General features: G+C 40.8%; 1 long non-coding RNA gene across 1 annotated transcript; it reads right to left on the reverse strand.

Annotated features, from left to right (window-relative positions):
• Window positions 1-5,565: 5,565 nt before the first annotated feature.
• LOC117958894 lies at window positions 5,566-16,931 on the reverse strand. Its single transcript, XR_004659815.1, has 3 exons — window positions 16,804-16,931; window positions 11,839-11,842; window positions 5,566-5,576 (listed from the first exon to the last, which is right to left on the reverse strand). It is a non-coding gene; the product is annotated as an uncharacterized LOC117958894 (long non-coding RNA).
• Window positions 16,932-17,399: the final 468 nt, after the last annotated feature.

The raw sequence follows: 17,399 nt of genomic DNA on the forward strand, positions 1-17,399 counted from the left end.
TATATTTCTATAAGTTATCAGGCCTACTTTTAATATTAAGGGCAGGAATTCATTTTTAATCCATCATCATGTTTAATCCCCATTTCAGAAAAAAAAAATGAATCAAATCGTACGCATGTTATTTCATTTGATTTATTCATTACTGAGACAACATAAATCATCAACACTGTAAATTTGCTAGCGTTGGCCGGAAGACTACATTTTTACTGTTAGAACTCGGATCAGTGGATTTAAATTAGAAGCAGGAATAACGGGTTTAAACCTTAAAACATCTGTTGAAGTGAAATGTGTGGAATACAGAGGAGAAAAATGAAGAAAAAGAGAGCAATTGGAAAAGGGGTGAGTAGAAGGATGAAATTGAAAAAAAAGAAGTAAAAGAGTGAATACCTCCCAGGGAGGTGCAGAATCGCTCCATCTGCTATTCAGTGTATGGAACAGTCGCTACACTTATCCCCTCTCTGTAAAAGGAGCTCCGCTTTCCACCCCATTAAAAAGTTTGGGAACTAATGCCACCCCTGAATACTAGCCTAATTAGAGGCTGCTCAGAATTGCAAGGACCTGCTACACAAGAGTGGCTTTGGGATATTCTGCTTTTCCCCTTTTGTAATGCCAACGTTTTGCTCTCTCTTTTTTTCTGACCCATTACATCTTTCTTTCTTTCTCTCTCTCTCTCTCTCTCTCTTTCTTTATGCGTCCTCTCATCAGAGCTTGCTAACAAAAAAGGAGAACAAAGCCTCCATCATGTTTTGGCACTTTTGATCCACACAGTGTTGGTGAAAGCACGGCGGCGATGAGTACACATGATGGGACTTACAGTTACAGTATCAGCTGTAGAGATGCATGGAGTGCTGTTTGACAGAGGAATTAAAGACTCTGGCTCCAGGCCACCGCACTACAGACAAGCCAAAGAGAAACAATGAGCTTTCACCACATCATGAAGTGCAAGCTTGCGCGTCCTTGCACATAATTTATTTAGCTGAAGACTTTCAGAGGTGTTTTTATTTGTTCTACATCTTGCCTGTCTCACCCCGGTGTGAACCCGCAGATCCGGGATCTGCTGCAGAATTATGACGCTGCCTCTCACTGCATTTTTCACTTCATTTTTTTTTTTGCCCAGCATGTGTTTGCTTTGGCATGCTATTCGCTCATATACAAACAACTGAGGACCGTAGCTTATCCATCACGCTTGTGCAGAATGTGATGATAAAATAACAGGCGGCTTGAAACAAACCATTTGTTACAGAGGAATTTATTATTCTGTCCACTTGAAACAAAGTACAGAGGTTACCTAGACATCTCCTACTTAGGTTACAACAATAAATAGAACAAAGAAAAATTGGCTGCACATGTAGTCATGGCATCTCAGCCAGATGGAAAGTCCCAAATCCTGGTCCCTCCAAAGACTTCTGAGTCCGACGGCTGTGTGAGGTCACTGCAGCCTCCGCTGACCGTTTGCATCCTAGACATCATCGCATTACCGTTCAGAAGGGGGTCTGCCAAAGAAGAACTGCTTTTGACTACCAACTTCAGGCCTGATTAGTTACATGCAACAACGCCTTTCGGTCATAAACACTTCATCGAGCTCCTGCAACCCGTTCATCATCATGAAACCCACAGGTAATCCACACCCAGCGGCTGCAGCTGACACAATGCAGAACCCAAACATTTCCCCTGAGCTTCTAAACAAAGACTGCCAGCAATCTATGCCACGAACACACAGCGGTACACGGAAATATTGCAATATAAAACATATTATATATAATATTGTAAATGTGAAAAACTTTTGCCTGTCTAGATCAATATGTAAAGCATTTATCTGTGTGCGTGTGTGCGTGCGTGTGTGTGTGTGTGTGTGTGTGTGTGTAGGGGTGAGGGGACTAGTTCAAACTCTGGCTTCCTTAGACAAGTTTGAAATTTCAGTCTGCATCCTCTGCGTTATGTCATCGATTTTCTCAATGACGATGGCCTTGTCACTCAAAAGGGAAAACGTCAACACTGAAAGCCACCCAAGTAGGCTCATTCACTCCTCACTTTTCCTTTTCTACGTACCCTTCCCGTCTCCTCCCCCGAACATTCCCTTCTGTTTGTATATTTCTTCCCCCCACCCCTCCATCCTCCAGCTCTCCGCCTCATTGACTCAACCACAAAAGTGTCTATGGCAGATGACTCGGATCTCTGAAAGGAACAAGGAGACGCTGGAGCTGAGCATTTAAGTGGTTGTCTTGAGCCGCCCCGCCTCTTTCCTCTGTGTCTTCTCAGGCGTTTGGAAGTTTGCCCAAATCTGTCTCCATATTTGACATACATGCTCTTCTCACACAGCAACAGATCAACCCACAATTAGATCCAGAGATTTTAGGATACACTCACAAGCATGCCCCCCCCCCCCCCCCCCCCCCCCCCCCCCCCCCCCGCTTCTTAGATGTAGCCTTTGCCAAAATGTGAGCCACATTAAAGACAAAACCATGACCCTCTGCAACATATTAAGGATCTGAGCTTTTGATTTCATGATCACACAGTGCATGGTTATGTATGACATTGTCGAGGTGAGGAAAATGCCTTATAAAGACACGTTCTTAAATTGTCAACTTCCCTCTTAGTCATGACTCGGTAAGGCCTGGAAAAAGAACAGTTACTGGGTGGGGAAAGGAGTGAGAGGAAATACAGTATGAGTATTTGAGTGTTCAATTCCCAACATCTACTGCAGTCAGTCTTATGTCTCGTCTTAGAGGATCTTTCTGGAGATTGACAGGTTCTTCACCAAACCCTTATCCTTCTTTTCCCTCCGCAGGTTTGATAAAATAATGATAGAAAACGTGCACCAAGTGTGCAACAACAATGTTGATTCTCTCAAAGGGAGGAAAGAAACTGTAAAAACACTGCATATCCAAGGGAGGTCCTGCTGAAAGCTCCTTTTTGTCTGGAGTGCCAGTGGTAAAACTCACTATAGTAAACTGGCAAGATCTCACCAAAGTGGAATAAAGATGCTGTTCTATTTGATACTTCCTCCCAAGGCAGTAGGCACTTCCTGTTCCCTGTCGCAACATTTTCAGGGGCCTCTATCAAAGTACAGCTTCACCAAAGGGGGTGCCCAGCGGCCCCTATGCTTCAGGGTGGTCATGCCCGCCAATTCTGATCTCTGTCGAATATGTGAAGCGGCTCCACTGGCAGGTAACTGGATACATATCGGGCACAGCAGGGTGCAGCAGACCTGCTGACATGTAGCCTAACTCTGGTGTTAGCACAGGCTAAATTTACAGGCTGAATTTTAATGCAATTCTACTGCTAACCCAGGCTAAATACACAAGGTCCAAAAAGCAGCACTTTTAGTCGATTTTACACAAATTGCAACAGTTCACAGAGTAGTAAAGAGGTCCATCTTGTGTGTTTACTGAAGTTCCATAATCTGAACACGCTTCATGTATCCCAGTTGATACATCACTCTGGTTGGGTTTATTTCCCATTTTATCTCCAATGCTCAGAGTGCCTCACTTATGCTTCCATTTTGCCCTCTCGTACATGGCAAAGCTGCAAAAGTGGCTTTTACACACCCACATACCATCAGTGCACACACACTCTTAAATGTGAACACCAAGACTAATTACCACCACCAAATAGTGGTAATTCAGTCTGATTGTTATGCAAGCGGACTTCTCCAAACGGCAACACATCTGTTTTACCAGGAAACAGTGCTGCCACTCTAACTCTATGATACTGATGATGTGGCAAGTTATCAGTTAAAACTATTTCATTTCATATATACAGTAGGGGCATTTCAGGGTAATAATTCAATGAGTTGAAAACCTGAAATAAAAACATTCTACAATCAAATGACATGCAGTTATCTACTGTATTGTCCTTGTTTCTTTTTAATTAAGCAACCAAACCAAAAAAGCCTAACTATAAAACATAATGACATGTTCTTATCTTTCTCTAACAATGTTTTGGGTGAGTTATGCTGAACATATGCAGGGCTTCACTAATTGTGGTCTTCTGTATGTGAAGCCCAAGATAACAATATCTACATTTGTTTAAAGTCTGTATTTGTTTCCTTAGCCACAGAGGTTTCTCAAACGATGCCCCGGATGGTCTTCAGTGGCTGTTTATCCTTTACTGAATCATGTATTGCCGTGCAGTCTGATGCAGCCAACTCAAACATGATAGAATAATACAGATGGAAACTTTCAACAAAACTGGATTGCAGAGCGAGTTCTTGATTTAAAAGCAAAGATAGTAGGTGCCAGATAAACATAGTGGAGAGTTTTGTCAATAAGAGAGCCAGCCGTGAAGAAAAACTGCTTTGAAAAGAGCCTGTTATGTGTCCTGAAAGTCACCTGAAAGAACCCACCATGGACACATGAACCCAGAATGAGACTTCTAACTGCTAAAACTGACAAAAACAAACAAATCCAAGCTGAAGTTGTCTGAAGCGGCATGCAGACGGGATGCACACAGTAGGAAAGCTGGGACTTTTCTGCCGGCCTCGGCGGCTCCTTGTTTTTACAGTAGTTTAACGGATTCACTGGCCGCACCGGCCTCCTCTTCTTGATCTCTTCATCCTCTCCCACCACTCTGCACTCAGGTGGAACGAGGTGGTAGGGGGTCTAAGACGTGCTCTCAGTCCAGCGTGAGCACATATGCTACAAAGATCAGCGTGTTTCCATTTCTCTGCTCGTCATCGGAGGGGATAGGGTTACTGTGTGCCGATGAGGGAAGAGAGGTGAAATACAGTGCTGGTTGGATGGTGCTAGGATGTCACAGAGCAAACACATAAATCTGTGCCTCTGAACGCTGGTCTTTTATTAGCTGTCAACCCTTTCCTCCCCACGTACTGGGGACAGACTTCTCTAACCCTCCTCCTACTTATACAACAATTGAATAGACTAGGTCAGTTTTAGGGGGAATTTTACTGTTATTTGTTTGTTTTTTACTTACAAGAGTCAGACCAATTTGTGGTGCTATTCCTATGGCTCTAAAAGTACAGTCTAATAAGAGTTGAGATTAGTTTATGGATGAGATCAAGAGGCAGGTCCCATTCCTAAATAAGAAGATGCAACAGTAATCCTCTTGGGAATGTAATGGCATAACTAAGCTTCAAATTATTTATAAAAATATATACTTATATAGTTGAATGTAAATATAGATATTTATGTGGAAAAAATAAAGTTTAAGATGGACCCCAAAAATGAGATTTATCTGGAACAGATTATGACTCAATATCTTAATTTCCAAATTGTATTCGCTACCACATTGGCGAAACAGTTGTGCTGCAGCAAACTATTTAAATCCATCGGCTCATCAACCAAATGGTTTGACACTTTGACGTTTAGGTTTACAGTTATCGTATATTATTAAATTTGAGTTGCAGTGTTAAGCATCTGCATGTGCTGAAAACTTAGAAAGCCCAAGAAAGGTTAAATAGTCTTCAAAGTTTCTGAAAATACCTTCAGAACATCTTGAGGCACAAACTGGGGTTAGCTTTACAGACTGGAAGCAGGGGGAAACAGTTAAATGATAAAAATAAATCTTCCTTTCAGCACCTCTACGGCTCACTAACATTATTTCTACAGTCATTGACACTCTGTATAAGTAGAGAGAGTGGTATCAATCTTTGAATACGCGTATTTCCCACAATGCCAAACTATTCTTACTTGTCAGTATGACTTTTCTGTAGGCATCAAATAGTAGACAAACCTGACCTGCAGTCCCATTCATCCAAGCTGAACCAGGAAGTAAGACAGCCTCGTCTTATGTCAACTAGACTCAATAACCCTGACATTTAAGCTGTCAAATACACTCATCTTCCACCACATTGTGATCATGTTGTCAGTTGAAGTAAATTGTCAGTTTGTTATTGAACTCGTCCTTTAGCTCAGGATATATACCTATGAAAGTACTTTCCACTATTGTACCTGGATTCCAGTGCAGAGTAGCTCAAGCTGACAAACAGCCTGACAGATTGATACTCTCTCGTTAATGCTAAATGACTTTCCCAGTCTAAACAAATAATACTGTCTCTCAGTAGCAGGGCAGGGGGATTCGTGGGGCTATCAATTCACTCGTGAGGGATGCCGAAAGGAGGGTTGTAGGGATCAAGGGCTGATGGCAGTGGAGGAGTGGAGAAGGGGTTTACCAAAGAATTTATCCTCCTTGTCTTTGGCTGCTATGAGGGGCGGTCAGTGTGGTGACCTCTACCCGGCAGGAGGGGTCCACCGGTGACCTCGGTATTCCCCAGCATCCCCTTCCAGCCCCGGCTCAATGCAGGCCATTCATGAGTGTGTTTATCCTAGTGATGCTCCGCAGGGACGGCCTGCTATCCACTGCCATTTTATGGAGCCTGAGGGGCAGAGGGAGAGAGAATGGAGTGTTTAACTACTTTACTCACACTTACTCACAATAACATTTCTTTTCACCCCTTCACTGCTTGTTTGTTTTTTCTTCTTCTTGCTCTAAAAATGGCGTTAGAAAACACTCCATTCCTGATATTCATTCTTTCAACAAGACACCTGTTGGCTGCATAAATGTAGGAGGATTGATATGCACTGAGGAATAACACAAACTTTCACTCTCTCACACTGCCTTAGACAAACATACAGTGGAGGCGCACCCACCTAGAGTGAGAGGGAGAGAGTGAAGGAAGTGTTGAAATATGTCTTACGGCGCTCAACCAAGTGAACCTTGAAGTTATTTAGCTTCATTCAAACCCAGCACCTGGGTCCCCACAACTACTACAAACTCCCCCTGGCCAACAAGGGCCTCCAGGGACCTGCCGTAGGACAGGGCGCGGAGGAGATGAGTACGTGCCCTGTTTTTACAGCTGAGGTCATTAAAGCTGTACATGCAGGATGAGACAAAGAGCAGGACGTGGTTGGTGGTGTATCTAAGCCAGATTCTCATTCATAGGAAAGAATTTGCAAACTCATGACGCGTCCCGCATGATAACAAGCAATCAACATCAGGTTGTGAGTAATCTACAGCATGTGTGTGATTGCTCACATGCATGCAGCATGCTTTGTCCAATCTCTTTTCAAAAGGAAGTGCGCTGGATGTGAGTCTGACTGAGGTGTGGCGAACAGATCAGCCACCCACACTTATCACAATTAATGTCTCTCGACCTGAATTAGTACCGGCAATCTTGAGTATCTGCAGCTATGGCTAAGGCTTTTCACTTAAAAACCTAAAATGGCAGTCGTTGGGGCATGTTTTAGAGTGCTTTTGTGCTTCTTTACAGACACACAATGCAATTAAAATGTCTATGTAACATGAACAGGGTCCTTACGTTAAAACAAGATGTGTTTACTACTCAGACATTGTTTAAATTCACCTACCCTGTCTCGATTGTGCCGGTAGCTAGCTTGCCCTGCTAGCTGCTGCCAGTTGTTTATATGCCCTGATGACTGACTGCCAGGCTGAGGTGGTAAGGCTGGGCAACTTTATTTCTACAGCATCTTTCAGCAACACGGCAATTCAATTACGTTCCTTTGCACTTAAGTTAGCTCTTTGTTCAATATTGACAATGGGGCAGTTTATTGTTGAAGGTTTGGGTCATTATGTTCTTTACATTCCTTTGCATTTTAGTTAGTTCAGTATTTGCCTGTAAATAATGTAATTAGTTTTTTACTAATTATTTATAATATATTTATGTTGTGGCAAAAAGGTTAGCTTTTTTTGGGTTAATTTTCAAAGTTTGGATTGATACTAATCCTAAGGATCTGTCTGGCGCACCCCTATCCAAAAGCACATCCAGTGTTATTAATGTTACTCTGAGTGAGGAGTGTTACCAGAATTATTTTAATTTTGAAACTTTTTGATGGCTCATTTCAAATGGAGAAAAAATGATTAGTCTTTCCCCATTAACTACCATTCATGTTTTTTCCAAGTTAAAGTCCCATGGAGGTCCATTGTAAGGGGAAGGTCTTCGCCTCTCTATAGAAAAACATTAGCCACTACTAGCACAACACACCCAAATCTCTGACTGAACTGTTAATGGCCTAGTTGCATTGTGGCTAATGTAGGCGCCAGCTATTGGCAAGGAAGAAAAGGCATCTTAATCATTTTTAGCTGTCAATCATATGTCTGACTATGTTATAGAAGTGCAATGCTTAATTGGCGAAGCACTATTTTAAAAGTATTTTATGACATTATGAGAACTTTGAAGGTAGAATACGGAACTTTTACCTAAATAAACATGTTACATTTAAGCCTATATGCCAACGTTACATATTAAACGCTACTTTAAGAAAAGAAATGTGCTCCAATACATTCACCAGAACGCATTTGATTTTAAGAATGTCTGTTTTGAATTTCAGCAGCTTCTTGTTGTTATATTGAAATTCAGGTGTAAAAGGTCCTGTGACAACTTCAGTCATCTTCAGTGTGACACCTGACACTTTCCAGGTTGAATTCATCTAGTATAGCGTATTCAACATTTTGTTTTTAATCTTTAGGATGCTTTAAGTCATATGCTTGATATCACCATGAAATGTCATTGCAACACACACACACACACACACACACACACACACACACACACACACACACACACACACACACACACACACACACACACACACACACACACACACACACACACACACACACACACACACACACACACACACACCTTGAATGGATCAAGTGCTGTTTTGCTTTTCCCACTCATGCCAGTTATTGGCTGCTGGCCCATTATAGTGAGTTATTGGGTTGAAGGGAAATGTTGTAATTGCAATTTTTTTGTAAATCTCTGTTGGAGGTTGTTTGCTCGGTGCATGTGCAATAAAGCACCGCTTACAATGAACAGAAAAACACCAAAACAGCCTGCTCACATTACTTGTTGTTTACTTCTTTAAGTCTCATTACAATCATGACTCCCACTTCAGACCAAATTCTATTTTAAATTATTTTAATTACCATTACTCAGCAAAGCCCCAGAGTATATTTTGTCTGTGGTCTTCCTGACTAAGGTCTTCCAACTGTCTCACTTAAATTAAATTAATCCACTTAAATTTTAAGGAGCTTTTGCAGCAGTGTGTATATGACAAATAAGATTATGTTGCAATAGTTATATAAAGAAGTTGCATTATAACATTTTTAAATTTAACACCCAGTAATTGTTTAGATCTGTGGAAGTAATGTTACACAAATGATGACTCACATTCTTCCTCACAGCTGAAGAATGAGTATTTCTATTATTGTGAAGATACAGTATGAGGTCAATTCCAAACCAACAAATACAGTTGTTTTTCTTAATGTAAAATTCAACATTAGCTTGTGTTAGCATTTTTTTCCAATTGCTAACACACTGAAATGATATGCATTGCACGATTATTTAAATGGACACAAAGAGAGCCAAACCTCTTCTCAAGTCTCCAAAAGTCTAAACACATTTTCTGCTTTGCACACATTTTGCAATTCAAAATGGCATTTTTTAAATGCACTGAACATGGTTCTCTGCATATGACACAACAACCTGATATGAAGTCATTTTAATTTATATACAGTACATATTTTTTTACATCTTCAAAACAAACTGCTAAACTCCAAACATGTTTGTCATTTCAATACACTGCCATACAAATGACCTCATTGGTTACTGGTTACAACTTCACTCAGGGACTAAGCACTATGAAAAGACCACAGGTGAGCACTTTATTTTTACAACAACAATAGAAGACCCACAATGCAGTTTAATTATTTTTCTTGCCTCTTTTATTTTTTTCTGCCACTTTCTTTTTCAGTTTACTATTTTTTGTGAGCATATTTGTATTCAGTCCAATGTAAATATATCTGCTGTGCATATGTTTCACTGACTTGTTTGGTGGAAAAATATTTCAACAGCATGTGTGTCTATCTGCAAATATGTCCGTGCATGAGAACTTTCTTTGAACTATTTTAGTATATTGGCAAAGCATACTAAAGATGTGAGTGCTTTTTATTAGACCCAACAGTGTGCAGTCGGTCAGGCAGAAATCTGGAAATATGAATAAAGCGTGGTGCAAAAGTTTGATTTTGATAATGCAATGTATATGTAGTTTTGGTAGTTCAAATTTGCAGGATACGAGGTATTTTGCGGTTTGGTTGTGTGGTTATGGGAATTGTTACATGTTTTGATAAAAAAAAGCCTAGTTTGCAAAATTGTGTTTTAGCAATTGGAAAAAACTGTAAGGCGCAGCTGCATTGCTGTGTAGAGAGGGTCTGCTCCATATGAAGGTGGTTAAAATGATGCCCCAGGACGTTAGTTTTAAAAGCACCATAAGTGAAGCTTTTGGACAAAGACGAACCGCAAGCAAAGCAAAGGAACCTGCACTTGAAAGATGTTAAAAACCAGACGCAAACACAGCTTCCCAGCATCATACGCAGCTATCATACACCAGCTGAGTGTAAAGTTTGGAATTCAGTTGTAACTTCCTACACCAATTTGAGAACCGTGATGATGTTTTCCTCCACTTTGGTGTTTTTTTTACTCGCTGCCGTCCTCACAATATAAACTTCATACAACACCGCAACCATTTTGCAAGATCACATAATTAGAAGGCGAGTGGTCGTGATTGTAAAAACAATGAAACAGACCTGATATTTTAGGTACCTATCTGAACAAACTTTAACTTATAAAGGCACTATGTGTGTATGTCATTTTTGCACACATGTCTTTATGTGTACTTTAAAGCCCAGCTATCTTTAGTTCCTTTGGGAATAACACAAGCATGTCGAAACTGGCCACTTCCATAAAACTCCTGCTATAGTCCTCCCACTTTGAGGTTTCTGGCCCTAACATGCTCTGACATACTTCAGTAAATATAATTGACTTTATTTTTATGATTATTTCTATACCAAGCCATGCTCTTCAAAGATTTGGAAGCTTTTTGGCTAACCCCTTTTTAGTTGCTGAGTTCATTGCCAGGGAGCCATGACCTCATGCTGTAATTTTGGTCTAATTCCATTTGGGGGGGGGGGAACTCAACTGAGCAGGCCCTTGATTCAAGACTAAAAAGGTTAAGAAACTACCACTGGTTAATAGCAGAGGGAAGGGTTCTTAAGAAAATAAAGATCACTTTTTGACCTTCTTTACTTCCTCTTTCAATTGCTGCACTCAATCATTGTTGCCCTTTGAAAGGGCCAGCTGAATATGTCTTCATTTATGAGACATTTTTTTAAAAGGTAGACACTGTTGTTGTTAAGTTTCAGTAAAGGGAATTTTTCACATTGTTTGATGCATCCACACAATGTACTCATGAAAGATATCGCTCAAAATGTGAAGAAAGACCATGCCACTTGCATGTCTGTACGGTACATATGAAGCTGAGGCAGCTAACTAACTTAAATTAGCACATGGTTGGCGTAGCAAGAGAGAGACAAAGTCACGTCCTTCTTCTTCTGGTCCATGGGACGCTTAGCTTTTAGAGTTGGAGACGGTGGAGAAACAGAACAGAACTAAAATTGAACATGGCTGTGTGTGCTCTAATTGGACCTTTTTTTCATTTCCTCTGTACATGTTGTTTGGTTATACCAGCCATTACATTCTTGGTCTCATAGATATCCATAAACTAAGCTCACTTTGTGTTATAGTGAAGTAACCTGTATGAAAAGCCATAGGAAGGGCAACAAAAACTTTGTCTGACTCTGGGTAAGAATAATAAAGTGCTGTCCTAGCAAAAGTAGGAGGATGGGGGAGAAGTATGAGGTACACTGGGGAAGAAAGAAAGCAAATGAGTGCATTTTACCAAATTGTTGAACGTTTCCTTTTACAAAATGAGCAGATCAATTACACTGACTCACAAAAATAGTACAATCCAGTGGAATTAAAAGCGAACCCCAAGGTGGATAAAGCACACACAACCTAACAGCACTTTTACGTTTTTTTTAACTGCTTCAGGGGTCAAAGAGCAGAGAGGAGGTCTCAAACCATCTTGGCAAAGAAGAGAAGGAGGGCGGACTCCACAGAGCTGAGATGTGTACGGGTTGAAGTCTGGGTGTCAGTCTACTGTAACTGATTCAGTGGTAATGAACCCGCTGCTTGGGCAAAGTGCCAGTGAGCACAGAGCCACCAGCAAATCATCTCGTCTGAAACTCCTAAACTGTCGTCACAATGGGCCAAATAAGGACATATTTCCTTATTTTCAAGATACATTTTCTGTCAAATATTTCATGTTTCTGTAGTTCATGTCTTCAGGAATCTGTTGACTCTGTTGTTGGACATCCACCGCTCCCCTCTGAGTGTCGTTGTTGCCCTAGCGTGAAACTCCTCCAGGGTTGGATGGAGGACTCGTAGGTCATCACTCCCCTTCTCCTCTCACTCCAACACAGCCAGGTCTTCTAACCTCCCTTTAGCCCAAAATCACATTCGTAATCCCATAATGTGTCTGCTTGTCTATTACACACACACACACACACACACACACACACACACACACACACACACACACACACACACACACACACACACACACACACACACACACACACACACACACACACACACACACACACACACACACCCCTCCTCCCTCTGCTGCTTTTCAGACAGCGGGTCCTCCTCTCCCAAATTCATTCATCTCAGTCCTTTGTCATTACTATTTCTCATGCTGTCTATCCCTTCATCCAACACATCAGGTGCTATTTCTGGGCTTTGAATGAAGGAAAATCCCCTCGTGCTCATTAGCAAGTTAAGCAAATGCATCTATTTTATCATGAAAGATGATGCAGCAGAGCAGATTTCAAGCTGCCAAGATGGTGATGTAAGAAACGTATCTGCTGTGGAGGAGGAATATTCCAGCTGAACTGCCATTTATGTGTGCGTACAGTATGTGTATTTGTATGTGTGGTCATACAGCGAGTCCTATACTAGCCATCTCGTGCGTAGAGCACTCTGGGACACTAAAGCCACACGCAGCGTTTGAGAGAGATTATTAGAGCGAAAGATATTGAGTCTGCTGTTCAGGGAGGAGGTTCCTCGAAAGATTGATCCAATGAATGGAGATGGAGCCAGTATGTGTATGGCCACCATAGGGTCGGAGTGTGTGTGTACGCATGTGTGTGTTTATATAGTGGGGGGAAGAGCTCTAGTAATAGCATTACCAGCATACAGATATATAACCGTAACAAAACACACATTTCCATTGTGACAATATTATGGCAGTAATAGATTCCGTTCCATTATACTACATAAACATACAGCTAATAAATCACTTAAGTGCAGCGCGGCGCCTGCTCAGCTTCCTTCTTGCCTCAGAGTGCAGAACTGTCGCTTCATCGCTTGGCTTTTAATTTGTTTTTAAAAAATCAATTGGTTTAAATTAAGAAATCATTAATAAATGTCATCTATGTCCTTATCATGAGGCCAAAGCTAGGCTTTTATAATACTAATTCCCCTCTAACTAGGCCAGCACAATCATTTGTTAAAAAATGTAATTGATTGATTATTAAAAATATTGTTTTTTAATTACTTGGATTTTCATTAAATTTTAAGAGCCAACTGCATTAAAAACGCTACTACTTTATCTGGGAGTTTTAAACAGACTATATAAAATAAATTTTAAAGCTCTCCCAAGCGCTGCAACGCTCTCTCTTCTCTTCATTGAAGCCTCTATGTTCACAGGTTTATGGCGATGAGCAACGTGCTATAGGTGCCATAAAAAAATCTCTGTTTGGTCCTGCCAGTTTCTTTTTTGTCATAGTTCATGTGTGCAATAAACATTACACTGTGTGAGAAAAAAATGTGTGGCAGAGAATCGTGTTATCAATTCTAAGCTGAAAAAAAATTGTGATTCATATTTTTCCCGTATAGCGTGCCGGCCTACCTGTAACCCAACCCCGGATACATAGTTCTTTTTAGAATTTATTTATTTATTCAATGTTCAAAGTACATGTTCTGTAATTAAGGTTTATGTTTCCAAACTCCCAGGGATACAATTTTGAGGAAGAAATATTTTACATTTGGTGAAAGTTGGTATTCGCCGCTCGTTAATTGACTTGGATGTTTGAGCTTCACTGTGCAGACGGATGTGGATTCAGTTTGACGCTAGTAGGCTGGTTTCACATTCATCTGCTGAAGGAGGAAACTAAAAATACTCTAATCAGCCAAGAATATACCTGTGGTGTCTAAGGTTTTGTGTTAGTTTGCTTTTGTTTTGGTTTGTAGACTATAACCTTTTCCTGTTTTTTTGTTGAAAAAAAACACATATATATATATATATATATATATATATATGTGTTTTTTTCAACAATAATATACAATATATATATATATACATATATCACTATATATTATTTATTTTATATCACTGATGAATCAATGTTTAACAGTATTTTGATGTGGAGTTGGATCTGGATAAGTACTTTACATAGGCCTACTGTTCCCAGGATAGACATTGCTTTCTTTCCAAAAGGTTGGAACCACTGGGTAATCCATAACAATACATTGCATTTGATAATCTTTTCATAGATTTTATACGTAAAATATTAATCTGCAAAGTTTACTAGTAACTTTTGCTGTCAAATAAATGTAGAATAAAAAAGTAGCTTACAATATTTTCCTCTGACATTTAGTTAAGAAGAATTAAAAAATGGCAAAAAAATAAAAGTAAAAGTACCTCCAAATATAATTAAGTACATGTACTTAAGTGTTGTTGTTTTTGTTACCTGTGTGAATAATGGTCAAGATAAGCCACTGTCAGCCTTTTAAATAAAAAGGGACTCGGCAGTCAGTTGTTACTCCAGCTGGGAGACTGAGAAAGCAACACTGGCAAGACCGAGGCAAAAATACATCAATAACACAGCTAAACACACAAAAAACATTTTTCTCTCACACACACACACACACACACACACACACACCGCCTGCTTTTCAGACAGCGGGTCCTCCTCTCTTTACTGTTCCGTAAACCTGCAAAACGTTTGTTGTGCTTGTTGCGCATAGACTACTACAAGAGGTGGGTTGGAAGAGAATGCCACTAGAAAACAGAAAAAAAGGAAAACCCAAGCAAGATACACTTGGAGGGGTGGATGGAGGTGAATGGGCGGGGTTATATGAGTGAAGGTAAATTACATTGGAAAGCCCAGTCTGATTCCAAGTGCCCCTGCTTTGAAAGTTTGCGTGAGGCAGCTTAACGGAACGTCGGGTTGTTTTTCCGCTCCACTGCGTTCTGGACTGAACTTTAAACTAAAGACGACATCCTCTCATTAGTCTGCCCTCTGTAGCAAAGCCTGGCCATTTAGTGTACCCAAAATCCCATTGTTTAATTGCGCGGGTCAAGTCAAAGGTCAAGCAAAATATTGATGAACTTTTTTAAGGAAGGAGGGGGGGAGGGGGGGCGAAGCAGTGAGGCTTGAAGCTGCGGGGAGGCCGGCGAGGGCAGAGGTGCAAGGGCCACAAACACAGCTGTACTACAGCACACACAGAGCCAGCCGGGCTGTGCACTTGCAACACACAACAACTACGTTTCCCACTCACATCTTCACACTGAAGTTATAATGCAGGTGTGTGAGTTAGCTAAATGAACCACAAAGAGCACACCTCCCCAGATAGTGTACTACCCTTTAAATTGAATCTCCACAAACATGAAATTACACTGAAAACCCGCTCCTACTGCCAAAGGACAATAAAGTCTGTGAGACAAATCACCCACCCAAAGCAACGCAGTCAGAACAACAGCAGGGCTCACAACCTGCATGAGAAGGTGCCCAATGGCCGAGTGTTATGGATTACATTGTTTGTTTAAATCCATGTAAGGTGGATTATGCTTCTTCACCAAAGAGGACTGGCCGGGGTCAGAGGCCATGAGGCAAAGGCTGCTTAGAAGGTCCTCAAAACACAGCTTTCTCTCTGACCTGAGGGAATTCCTGCACACTACACTTCTTTGTACTTGTGACTAAAGTTTGTTCCAACTTAAAAGTGGTGTAAAAAGAACTGTGTGTGTGAATGTACCAAGATACATATTTGTGAAAGTGAGAAAAAAAAGAAAAAAAATCATGTTTACAGTTGTGGGGTTTATTAGTCCCCAATTGCCGGACCCCCCTCCACGGCGCTGCGGAGGAGGGTCTGGCTAGTCCACACAGCTTGCAGGGATGGGGGAAAGTTGTGCTCTGGTTTATTGGCATTTCTTCAAACCATGCAATCACAATCGTCATGGGCGTCGCTGTATTCGTGGAACGTGTACATTCAGCAGTTGCTTTAGTCGTGCGTGGGACAGATATTCTAGCTAGCTGTCGGGATTTACCCAGCAGAAATCTGAGGAGCATTCAAGCACAAGCCTCAGAAACCGACCGGAGTTTAAAATGCCAACACTTAGAAAGCGAAAGGAACATCACTAGAAAAGATATGCATCCGGCAGAATTTCTGGCAGCACCGAAGCAACCCCAAAAGTTGAACATACAAAAAGTAGCCTATACTGCACAACCAACATAGATACAAAGAAATTAAGAACATGGAGGTGCAATAAAAGAAAAAGTATAGCAATCACTTGACATAAAACACAAACATCTCATAAAAGACTGCCAACGTTCATGCCAACTCCTCAAGTTGTTGAAACTTAATGTTATGGTTCTCACGACATCCAATTATGATAATTTCAACTACTTTTGACTAAGAGGAAAAAAAAAGATATCATTTACCTTTGTGGACCAAGCTAAAATAGATTTTATTGTGCAACCTAAATAAAGATAACACTCTTTAAAGTTGCAGTAGGCTGTGAAGATCCAGGATTTAGCCAAAGAATTTGAAGCCTGCGCTCGCACACTCAATATCTGTGCGAGATCTACGTCATTTTTATGTCACATTCACACGCGCCATCTTGGTGTGGCTTCTACAACCTTAAGACACCTTCCTTGGCCCTGATTGGTGCATCGGAAAAGGGAGCGGTGGATTTTTGCCAATCGCACTGGGTGGTGCCCGAGGTGTTTTTTTATTTTTTTTTATTACATGCTTTATGTAGCACTACTCAAACTTTAAGTCAGTCACAGAAAACATGACTTACCTACTGCATCTTTAAATGATGGGTTAGGAAAACAGTTTTAGAGGAAAACTTATAATTTTGTAAAAAATAAGTAGGCCTACAACTATTTGCACTTATCAATATTGATGTTGGTAATTTTGTTTTTTATGACAGTGAAACGAGAGTTTTCTACAGTATAGGCTTTGGTTTGACCCCGTGCCCCCGTGTGACGTCACAGTCGTTGTAACTGAGAAGGATGTAAGCACACAAAACCAAAACAAAGTGGTCACTTTTTGCCCCGGGCGCGTTTCTGGTGACATTTAACAGCAAGGAAAGCTATTTCCTTTACCATTCAAAGCCAAACGCTCTTAATTGCTCAAGAAGTCTGCTGCAGTTTGGAAAACACTTTGTGATATTCCCCGAGCTTGATCTTTGCGGTTCACTTGAGTCTGTGTTTATTCCTGTGTGGAGAAA

Source organism: Etheostoma cragini, chromosome 16, assembly GCF_013103735.1.
Source record: "Etheostoma cragini isolate CJK2018 chromosome 16, CSU_Ecrag_1.0, whole genome shotgun sequence".
Taxonomy (NCBI): Eukaryota; Metazoa; Chordata; class Actinopteri; order Perciformes; family Percidae; genus Etheostoma; species Etheostoma cragini.